The sequence below is a fragment of the Podarcis raffonei genome, chromosome 3 (assembly GCF_027172205.1).
Source record: "Podarcis raffonei isolate rPodRaf1 chromosome 3, rPodRaf1.pri, whole genome shotgun sequence".
In the NCBI taxonomy this organism is placed as follows: Eukaryota; Metazoa; Chordata; class Lepidosauria; order Squamata; family Lacertidae; genus Podarcis; species Podarcis raffonei.
Genome location: NC_070604.1, coordinates 64018720 through 64031357, shown reverse-complemented (window position 1 = coordinate 64031357; position 12638 = coordinate 64018720).

Genomic DNA, 12638 nt, shown 5'->3' with positions numbered 1-12638 from the left:
CAGATCTGTCAGGGAGGAAAACCCTGAAACACTCTGGTACAGCTATCTCCTTCTGACATAATACATGCTTTCGTATGTGACCATAGATCTAATAATTTAAAACAATGCAATGTGAGAATCAGCTCTTGAACTAATCTAGCTGTGCAACTGTAGCAGACTGAATACTTTAGAGGGAAAGCATTTTGATGCTGTAGCCTCTTGATTAACCAGAAAGAATAGTTCTAAGAAAGGCAATCTTTTATTAAAGCCTTCAATTTGTGATAGTTGTTGTTTGCCACGCCAGACTATCTGTTCTAGACAAGATAGATATGAGAGGATTATTTTCAAAAGGGTGTTTAAAAAGAGTGTGTCTTTCATTATTGAGACTACTAGTATTTTTGTATTCAGGCAGAACAGTACAGGAGTGGTTATAACTGATTTATGAATATTAAAAATAGAGGCACATGGATGTTGGGACAGATGCATTTTGATTTTCAGTAGTTCTAAATCAAGAAATGCAGCAACTTTTTAAAAATGTCACATACTTACATTGCTATATTTTTTATCATTAAGGAACTGGCATTCATATGACAGATAACCCAAGATTCCACTGACCTTGGCAGCATTCTAGAGCAATCAGTCAAGAGGTAAGCATGCAATGTTCTTGAACAATTGCCTTAGGCACTGAACATACTTTCAATAGTAGGCTAAAGCATGTTTTTGTTCCTTCTCTTATTTTGAACATGGACTTTTTCTAGCTTAGTGGAAAATGTCATGCTTTATGTTCTACCAAAAAAAATAAATTCAGATCTCCAAGTATTTAATAATATTCTGCAAAGGTGGTATCTCTACTCCTGTTTTAGCTGGTTGTATCTTTTAAAACATGTGGAGAATCTGTAGACCTTCATATGTTGCTGGTCTACAAGTCCCATCAACCCTCACCATGAACCAGTGCTTGGCTCATAAAAACATATTTTCCCTCTACTCCTGCTGCATGCCCTCTAAATTTGTTCTAGGGGTCCCCCCCAACCCTCTGGAAAAAATTTGGTGAGGGCATGGATAGGCATGGGGCAGGGAGGAAGTCCCATTGCAGAGGCAGAAATCCTTGCACTGGCAGGATGCATTAGAATCCTGCTCATAATAAGACACGTGTCATTTCTGTCCATTACTATTTTTGTCCATGTGAATGCACATAACTTCTAGTAAAGTCACTGGAGCCTATGTATGAAACACACACAAGTAAAGTTATGTTCCCTGAAATTCATGACATACGTATGAAGGACATTCATATGAAACAAACATTGTTAGAGGGCGTTACAGATTAAGCCAGTATGTTCAAAGACAGCACAAAATTTGTAATGAAGCTGAAGCAGACATTTGTCATTTTGTCATTTCACTCACTACATCATATTTACCTCTTCGTTAAAGTGTGGAGGACTCTAGCTCAAGTCATCACACTTGTCCACATTTGCTGGGAGGGCTGATTTTTCCTGCCTTGATGTAAACACCAAAGGGCCCCAAAACTCTGTTCAGAGTGTCAAAGGGAAACAAAGTTTTCTTGTTTGCTAAAAGGAAGCCACATCATTTGCTGCTCTTTCGTTACTTCCTTCACCCCACCCCAGATATCATGTGACAAGGCTAGACACCTTTGATGAGTTTATTTATTACTTCCATAATTTATATACCACTTAGCACAGTGGTGGCCAAACTCAGCCCTCCAGATGTTTTGGGACTACAATTCCCATCAACCCTGACCACTGGTCCTGTTAGCTAGGGATCATGGGAGTTGTAGTCCCAAAACATCTGGAGGGCCAAGTTTGACCGCCACTGACTTAGCACCTTAGTTTCTAAGTCAACAAGCCTTTTTTTTTTTAATAATAATTTTTATTAAGGATTTTACATTACAAAAAAGAAAAAGAAAAAACAACAAAAAAGAAAAAATATCCAACAAAAATTGTTAAAAACAATCAATCTTTCCATCTCCTTATTTTTCATTTACTTGTTTCTAGGACCTCCTCATACCACCCTTTTTTTGTATTCCAAGTTCAAGTTATTAATTCAACAATTTCTTTCCCTTTCTTTGCTACCCAGATCTCATTCTTAAATTATTACACTCTTAGATTTTTACTTATATAAACCCATTTTTTCATATTCTTTTAGCCCATCACAGCTAGAAACCACTTAGTTCCAATCCAACATTATTCTAAAATTCCTTAATTTTACAATATCTCTGTAAATAGTCTTTAAATTTCTTCCAATCTTCCTCCACTGACTCTTCTCCCTGGTCTTGAATCCTGCCGGTCATTTCCGCCAATTCCATATAGTCCATCACCTTCATCTGCCATTCTTCCAAAGTGGGTAAATCTTGTGTCTTCCAATATTTTGCAATAAGTATTCTTTTTCTAAGTCAACAAACCTTGACTTCCCAATCATGGTTTGTTTGAGAGAAACAAACCAGCAGCTCTGTTTTGCACATAATAAAAAGTCAGCCTGTATTATATAAGCTGTTATTCCCCACTTCCCTTATTTTCATGTTAAAGAAATAATGTATCACCCTTTGGTTCGGATAAGGTCACATTCATGTCTATTGATAGAACCAACAAAACTTGCATTTTGAACATTACTCTTTATACTCATTACTTGCTCAGAACTGAAATATCACTATTCAAAATACAGTATGTTTTGAACACACAATGGGTGGTTTTTTAAAAATGAAATGTGTAGCAGGCATGAACAGGCACAATCCTGACCTTAGGAAACATCCCACTGGGTTGTCTTCAATAGGAGTCAACACTAATTTACTCATTAAATTACTTCTGTAATTATTAACACAGCATTCCTTCGACATACATTGCTTCTAAGCAGCTAAATAGTGCACAAAAACCTTGCCCAGAGTGGTTCATTCATATTATACCCAATTATCAAAACAATGTGAGAGCCAACCATAGTGCAATAGTGCAGTGGCAGCAACTAGCCCACTAAAATATCATATAAATTGGCCCTTATATTGGGATATTAGATCAGCACTGCAAATCAGAGAATTAGCACAATAATTCTCATGATAAAGTGCTGGCAAAAGCCATATCTAGGTGCTTCCCATAACATATTCCAATGGTGACTCCAACAGCCCCATGGAAGGGGATGCACTGGTGTGACAATCTTCTACACTGTAGTACCAATCCATGTGCCTAGTCTCTTAAACATAGAATTAGTGTGCTAGCTTTGTCATGCCAAAGTGGTTTCTAAGCAGCAACCCAGTTAAGCACACGGAATATATACTTGTTCCTTTAACCTTTCCCCATATAATATGGCTTAGGCCCAGGCTATCTGAAGGACCATATTCTCCCATTATGAACCTGCCTGTGCTCTGAGATCTTCAAGCCAGTCCCACCACCCGCACAGGGACATTGGGTAGGGACGCAGGACAGGGCCTTCTGGGTGGCTTTGGAGCTCCCTTCCTAGAGAAACTAGCTCATTGTTGTCATTCTGCCATCAGAGGAAGACTGTTTTATTCTGGCAGGCTTTGGAGAACTGACTACTAACAAGGGCTTTTAATAGTGCTGTGCTGTTTTCACTATCTGCATCTTAATAAATTTGTTTCTACATTATCTTAATTCTATTATAGTTTAATTACTTTTTAACTACATGTTTTTAGCTATCTGTGTTTTATCCATATTTGCTTTAATTTTTCTGAGCTCCCTTGAGTCCTGGTTCTGGAGAAAAGGTGGGACAACAACAATAAAATCACAACTTGCCTTCAGGAACTTGATTCCTCCGAGCTTTCTTTTATCAACAATTTAAGTATTTATTGATCATGGTCATAAAATATATTCCCCACTGAGGCCAATAGGACACTCAAGGACTTGTTCACATCAACATTAGCAATGGGCAGCAAGGTAAAGTGTCTCATTAACATCTCATTACATCCCTGCTGCTGCAATAGATTGTGTAACTGGAGAAGCTATAGTTTAATTTCATAATTGCTTCTAAGGGAAAAAAATAACTTTCACTCAAACGTGGAATTATTTGCTATGGAGCAAATTGACCCACAGGAAGTTATACTTACATACTTCATCTTCAGAAGCAAGAGTGATATGAGACTAACTAAATATTTTCCCCTTAGTTGGTAAATCAGATATTGTCAAGGTTTGTACAAATGAGGAGTGTCTTCTTCTAACAGTGTTTACCAAGAGGTGCTAGTCTGCATTGTGCTCTAGCAATTATTATTATTATTATTATTATTATTATTATTATTATTATTATTATTATTAATTGAATTTATATACTGCCCTATACCCAGGGGTCTCAGGGCAATCAACCTGCAAAATAATTTTAATAGGAATATAATGCAAAAAAAATTTGAATCTATATATATTAAGGCAGCAATCTTCAACATATTCACCCCAAATAAGCACTCTCCTTCAATGGGACTACTTTATAGGTAAATGGCCTATAATAACCCAGTGTTCATATATCAAGGAACTAAAATGCAATGATTTCTTGCTATATAATAAAAACATAAGAGGTATGTCACACTGCAGCTTGCTTGACCACAGAGAGGGGCTGCTGTAAACTACAGTGTGACGACAGTCTTGGGAGAGCTGCAGGGCCATCTCAGCTACAATGGAGGACAGAAGCAGGCAGCCCAGGCAAACCATGAAAGAACAGTCAGGGTAGTTCTTCAGCAATCATCCTGCTCTGCTGCAGCCACCATGACTACATGCCTCACTGAGGCTGTTGTTTCAAATTTCCCCCACAAGGAGGACAGTTGCTGAGGAGCCACCCCAGCCTGTTCACCAGGCCACCCACCACTACCTTCCTCTTTCTTACTGGAGAAGGGAGTGAGATGGTTTCTTCACAGCTCGTCTGGGCTTCTGCCACCTGCCTCCTCCTCTCAAAAGGTTCAAAGAGAGTCAGGTGTTCCTCTACAGGCTGCATGGGCACCGCCTCCCACTTCCTCCTGGGAAAAGGTCTAGGTTCAGCAGGAGGGAAGCCTCACCATGCCTTTCCAGTCTTTCCCTCATCCAGGTAACAGCACTCTGTTAATGGGAACTCTCCTGTTCTCTGCCTCAGCCAGCAGCTTTGGAATCTGTACCAATAGCAGCAGGAGAAAAAGGAGAAGATCTACTGGGTTACTGTGGGGGAGAGACAAACAGAGAGTCAGGAGGTGGGAATCAGGAGGGGAGTACAGTATGTGGGATTGGTGAGTAAAGTGAGCAGGGGCACAGCACCTAGTAAATATTATATTAATTTCAAAAGTAACATTACATTTTCTGCATAGTAAACCCAACTCTTTTCCCTTCCACCCATTCATGATGAAAAATGCAATCACCTTTTGTATGGCAGGAAACTAAATCAAATATTTCAAAGTCAGAAACCCTCTAGTCACTCAGAAAAGATGGTATTATCTTTTTCCCCCTTTTGTCCTTCATAAAGAAGGCTTGTGAGACTTTTTCCCCTCCTCTGAAAGACACACATACCGCACACAAAACTCTAGGAGCAAAAGGGGAAGATAAGAGCTCAGAATGAAGCAAGATAGAATATTAGCATTAGGAGATAACTATTGTGAAAGCATTTATTCCCACTGCATGGGGATATTCAGGTGATCAGACAAGAATTTTGCCCATGAATGCAGACCCATTGCAGCACAATAAATTAAAATGGACACACTCCTATTAACTATAGCTTCCCACTTCATCCAGTTGTTTTCATAGCCTACTTTGTTCCAGAGTTTGGTAACCATAGTTTACTGGGTGCTGATGAAACTGGAAACTATAGGCAATAAAAAGCTTCCCGGCTTAATCTTGGTTCATGTGAAGAGAGAAAAGGGGTTTGAAGAAAAAACAACAGTTGAGTAAGGTGAGATATAATCACTTAAACCAGCTCAATGTCTTTATTTTATGCAATACAAGGCATTTTAATAATTTTACTTGCTCTGTGTTGTAGTTTGTTTCAAACATTTGTACCCTGCTCTGATGGTGCTCTGGTGGAAGGGGGGCATGAAAGTGTATGTTTGGAAATCAACCCACTGTATAAACATAAATTACATTAATTGCTCTGCCCACATTTGTCTTTGGCTCCATCCACCACTATGGTTCACAGAAAGTTGCCTGGAAGTAAATGAAGGTCTTGAACTGAAAAAAATCCTGCCCCCCAGTTGCTGTAATTCATTCCTATAGGGCAAATTAAAATGGAGGACAGTGTTGCACCGTGACATAACCCCATCTACTATCCATCAGACTGAGTGGCCTGTCCCTGAGTGGCAGGTACCCCACAAGGAATATAAAATGTGTCTGAGCACAGAGAGGTCCTTGAGATACAGAAGATCTTCACACACTTCTTACTGGACTAACTGAAATGTGGTGTCTGCCTGCCTCCAAGATATATGTCAAGAAATCTGTTCACTTCCACAGAACTCAACATGCAACATCTTTGGGAAACTACAAGAAAAAAAATGTATTTGTTTTACAGGAACAAAGTCAAATTTGGAGATTTTCACCTTTGTTTTGCATTGTAAAGGCTTCCTAAACCCTGATCTATGATGGACTCCTTAACTGTATAATCCTATCTGCTTAGAAATCATATCACATTGGGTTCAATGGAGCTTATTCTTAGATAAGTTGGTATAGAACTGGGCATCCTTCCCTAGCAAATTCATGCCACTGCTGGCATACTGAAAACAGTAGCATAGGCAGTGCAAGACTGAAGAACATGCCAGCCTGTGGGCAGAACTGATTTGAGGGTCTCCCCAGGACATTACAGTAACTTCCCATCCCACAGACACAAGCAGAGAGGTCATCTGATGGGAAAACAGTCTTTAATCACTCACTTTCTACCCCAAACAAGTATTCTGAACAGCCTGGCCATGTCATGAGTCAGGCCAGGTGTGCAAGATGTTGAATTGCTGCCTCTCCTGCAGGTCAGAGCAGCTTTTTGGTGTCTTCATGAGAAATTCAACAACTGAGCCTTTTCCCAGCAGGAAAAAAGATTCCCATTGGGAATTCCTGCCTGCAGTGTATTAATAAAAGGCTTAGAAGCGGGTGCTCCCCCTCCACTTCAATCGCGGGCGGAGAATTATCATAAGAAGGGGCACACAGCAACTGAGGCTGTGAATGCAAACTATATTCAGGATTCATGAACTGGGCAAATGAGGACCAAACAACACGCACTTTACATGTGTGCCTGAATCGGATTAACGACCTGCTCTTCCCTGCTCCACACACACTCCAGTAAATCCTGGGAAACTTTTCTCTTCCCCGCCCCCCTTTTTGCCCAGAAACAAGCCCTGTGGAGGGAGGAGAAGTGAGCAGCTCTTCTCTTTTTTGCTTACAGACCATTTGGCCTGCCACCCCTTCCTCAAGCAAGCGCTCTTCGACTGCGGTTGCCTGCAGACTCGACGTGTCCTACGTGTCCTCTGCACAGCGGTGCTTTCCTCCTGCCATTAGCAAGGATGCTGATTGCCGCCGCCGCCGCCGCCGCCGCTGCTGCTGCAACCGCGAACATCTGCTACTGTTACACAACGAGTCAACAAGGGAGCGAGCAAAGGGCGGGTGGCAATTGCATTGCCGCCCAGGAGCAGTTGCTCACAGTTCTTGCTGATATCTTTCTCGGCAGAGAGAGAGAGAGAGCTAGTTTAATAAAAAGGAAAGCGCCCCCCAAAGTGTAACATGGTGGAAATCCCACCCTACTCACATATAGGACAGGGAGCCTTCTAGTGAAGGCAAGATAAGGAGCAGGAGGAACGGGAGGCCGTGAAGGATTATGGGAAGGAGGAGGGCTGTGGCCACTTTCACGCTCAGGGGAAAGGAGCTGTACATTTGGGGAAGGGAGGCTAATGGGGGTAAAAATCTAAGTTTTTCTGAGGGAAGGAAACAGTGTATAGAAACTCTTGGCAGAGCTGCAGTTGAAAGAGGGAGAGATTAGCTGCAGGTTTTTAAGGGTATGCAGTGCCAGTAGTCATAGGTATATCAGTACTCTAATCTGAAATGTTAAATTGTGTTATTAGTGTTATTATTAAAAAATGATTAAATAAATTAAAATAAAAAGGGTATGCAGTGCTGGATTTACATAGAAGCTAAACAAGCTATAGCTTAGGGCCCCACTCTCTTGGGGGGCCCCAAAAAAAATAAAGGGGGGAAACTTTATGTGCATTTCCAAAATATAAATCTTCTTCTTAATTGTATTTCAATTCAACAATTGCTTTGATAAAATACATATTTTGTTATGTGCAAATGGCTTTAAATACATATTAGGTCCATAAATTACCATATAGCATATATTCAACACAAAAAAACTGACAATTTGTTGTTGACAAAGGACAGCTGGACATATAAAGGGCCCCTTTACCTTCAGTAGCTTAGGGCCTCATCAAACCTAAATCCAACCCTGGATATGAGAAAGGGTGAAATTAATTAACTTACTTGTCAAGTTTGCCTGAATAAAATCTTGTTAAAGTTAAGAAATGTTAGCCAGTTACCTGTTGCAAAAATATTAACCTATTTACTTTAATTATGTAGTTGAAAGTTCTCAGTAAACATCCTAGCGTTAAAAGAGATGAATGGCAGTTCTTAAATAATTGGGTAAGCTTTCTTCTTAAAGACAAACTGTCCAGTGGTTAAAGAAAGAGACAAGGTGACGAAGTCAAAAATTAGGGTAGTGTGTTGCATTGAGAGCATCTCAAATGCAATTTGGTTCTCACTAGAACAAGCAGAGCTAATTGCCCACCTCTCACTGATGATGGAGAAATTAAAATGCTTGTTCATCTCTTAATGTTTGCTTCCAGGCAAGAGCAAAAATCTATCACATGAGTAGCTCTTGTAAATTCTAAATGGTGAATCCTATCTTTTTCCACTTCTTAATTGAATGACACTTGTGAACATTATCTCTGGGACAGATACACAATTAATTCGTGCTCACTGAGAACCACTTGGTACGCATAAAGGATGTGCAAGTGAGTTGTGCATGTTATTTCCTTGTTTTTGTAGTGTCATGTGAAGGAAAAACTCATGCCTGGAATGGATGCAGCTCATTTATCTCCTCAGTGGGGAAGATACACAAATTTCCCTTTAACACGAGACTCTGAGTGTGGAAAGGAGAAGATGTACATATTCTTTTTCCACATCATAAGCAAACATTATCATAAAGGCTTGTGATATAATGTGTCAGGTAGGGACTCTGTTAAGATCCATTAGCTTTTGGGTGAAGATGTAACATTTTTAGAGCAGCAGAGATTCTCTGTGTCCCATCCAAATGTACCTATTTCTTTCCAGATCTGAGCTTGGGGGGGAAATGTATATTCTAAAATATCAATGCGATACTATCAGTGCATAGTTCTAATTGACTTTCCTTCCTCACTCCAGATGTAGCAGTCCGCCCAATCCTCATAGCAGGCTTGCAGTTCTAAAGTTTCCTTTCTTAGCTGTTAATATGATGAACAAATATATAAAGGTAAAGGGACCCTGACCATTAGGTCCAATATATAAACCTTTATAAATTAAGGTTAAAGTTTTAAAAAAAGCAAAGGCAGGTACTCTTTGAGGCATAGAGGGAAGGGCAAGATTGAAATAGAGGTTATTTCAGTTGCAAAGCCAGGAGGAAGCAGGCTCATTATTCCTGGATCTCAGGGATGATATATTTTTTAATTAATGTGTTTTCTCACATAAAATGATTTGTGGATTTTGCAGGGGCTTAGGTGCTCAAGTTCCTCTTCATAATTTTATTATTGTTTATTTATTACATTCCATCCCACCCTTCTTCCCAAAGGAATCCAGCATGGTATCACAGCTTCTGCTGCTTCTTCGGCAATCACCCGTAGCTGAGTAAGATTATCTTCCATGAACACGGTTTTAACAGTGAGTCCACAAGTGACTGTGAAGGCCAATTCTGGATCCACATGTCCTTCCACAGTGGGGACATAGATTTCCGGGCGGGAGTTGATCACGGTGAGGGTTGGCCAAGAGTGCTTTTCTCGCGGCACATTTCGTCCTGAGTTCAAGTATCTTCAAAGCCCAGGACACCTTTGGTAAAGGCTGTTCTCCAATTGGAGCACTCACAGGCCAGTGTTTCCCAGTTGTCAGTGTTTATACGGCATTTTTTTAGATTTGCCTTGAAAGAGTCTTTAAACCTCTTTTGTTGACCACCAGCATTATGCTTTCCATTTTAAGTTTGGAATAAAGTAGTATTAGCCTCATTCTCAGTAATGTATTAACAAATATAAGCAATTCAGGATAGTCCAAGAGTTCTCAAACTTTCTACCCCGAAGTCCCACTTTAGAGGGCTAGACATGACAGTAACATTCCTGTTCTGTCAGGTCTTCAGCTAATTAAACCATGTATGACCTTTTAAACTGGGGGTGAGTGGGTACTGCTTTTGTTTGTTATGTATTTTTGTATTTTATATTGTAAACCCCCTTGTTACCCTCCAATGAAGGGCAGTATAGAAATGTTAAATGAATGAATGAATGAATGAATGAATGTTGGCCAAATCAGCAATTTATAGAAGAATCCTAAACCCAATCCACTGTGCTGGAAATGTTTAGGCTCCATTGGCAATGAGGAGGGGGATAAGTCCTCTTCTGCCAGAGAAGCAGCAGTATTTAATGCAGCTGCTAAACGCTTAGGTAAAGGTAAAGGGACCCCTGACCATTAGGTCCAGTCGTGATCGACTCTGGGGTTGCGGCGCTCATCTACTTTATTGGCCGAGGGAGCCGGTGTACAGCTTCTGGGTCATGTGGCCAGCATGACTAAGCCGCTTCTGGCGAACCAGAACAGCGCACGGAAACGCCGTTTACCTTCCCGCCAGAGCGGTACCTATTTATCTACTTGCACTTTGACGTGCTTTCGAACTGCTAGGTTGGCAGGAGGCTAAATGCCTAGGTAGAAGCTATTGCTGGTGATAATCCTACCTGCAAAACAAAACTCCCTAAAACAAGGCAGAGGGCAGGGGTTGGAGGACAAGGATCCCATGCCAGTCTATCTACCAGCCATGACTCCAGTGTGGACCTGGCACAGCAAATATTGACAGTTTTTATGCTCCTTGGCCTTGGCCTGCCATGAGTGGCAGGGCTTTGGAGATGCAGCTGTGGCTCCTCCTCTCCATTAAGCCCCGATGCTCCTGGTGAGGAGTTAAGATTGCAGCCCTGGAGATTTTCTATAAACAAGGACAGCCTGTTCAATACCAGAATGAGTACCATAATAACACGATTTCACTTGACATCCAGATGCCATAAATGAACTGGCTCATGTTAGTTAAACCTGTATCAAGTTATTTTTTAATGTCTGGTCAGTGGAATGACATGGAATCCAGTGTCTCTCTTCAGCGGGATTTTTAAAAATGAAAAGCAGCCTCAGTTGTCTGTGACTCAGAGCAAAAAAAGAGTTGTCTGCCTAAAAATCCCCACCAAACTGGGGGGCAGGGAGCGTAGAGAGAGGTAAGGAAAAAAAGAATACAAATAATGTTCAAACCACACACTAAACAGAATTTAACAGGAAATACCCTGAGGATCAATGAGAATAATTTGTTTGATAGGCTTATTAAAGAACTTCAAGACAAAGTGAATAATGAGGCAATGAAATCTTGTGGCTGCAGCAGAATAGGACAATACAGAGAGATGATAAGGCAAGAAATAAATCTACCAAAATGTTAGATAAGATTTCAAGCAGACAAATAGATTCAAATCAAACATTGGGTGAGAGCTATTTAAATTACACATAGGTTTTGAATCCATAGTCAATATTTAAGAAAAGTTTCTGTCCAAGTATGTCCAATTCAGTGTAGATACATTGAAATCAGTGGGCTTCTCAGTCGTGTTCATTGATTTCGTTGGGTATGGCTTCAGTATGACTTAGTTGGATATAACCCAAAAAACTCCACCAGTCATGCAGTGTTTAAAAACTTTCATTCATATTCTATTGAATATAAGATATCGTAAATAAAATATATTGCATGAATAAACAAAAGCAGGGGACGCGGGTGGCGCTGTGGGTTAAACCACAGAGCCTAGGACCTGCTGATCAGAAGGTCGGCGGTTTGAATCCCCACGACGGGGTGAGCTCCTGTTGCTCGGTCCTTGCTCCTGCCAACCTAGCAGTTCCAAACCACGTCAAAGTGCAAGTAGGTAAATAGGTACCGCTCCGGTGGGAAGGTAAACGGCGTTTCCGTGCGCTGCTCTGGTTCGCCAGAAGCGGCTTAGTCATGCTGGCCACATGACCCGGAAGCTGTACGCCAGCTCCCTCGGCCAGTAAAGTGAGATGAGTGCCACAACCCCAGAGTCGGCCACGACTTTACCTGTACCTTAAACGAAAGTAGACCAAAGCATCCGTATCCAGTGTGATGACAAGACTAACAGTGTTACATTATTACTGTTATTACTGAGCCACAGCATGTTTTGGATTTGTGCATGTCCCCTCTTCCTTCAGTGCAGCCATGAGGATTAATGCAGAAGTTCTTGCTTCTGATTTTCATTAACCAGTTTCATAAATTGTGTGGACTGCAAACTGTAGTTAAAGTTAATTATGGTTTGCTTTAAACAAGCCAGCATCATAATATATGGTGGGAATTCTGCTTGTTTCAGACAAACCATAGCAAATATTAACCACATTTTGTCATGTTCCAATGACACAACAATCTGCATTTAATCTCAACCAGAAGCACAGCTTTTG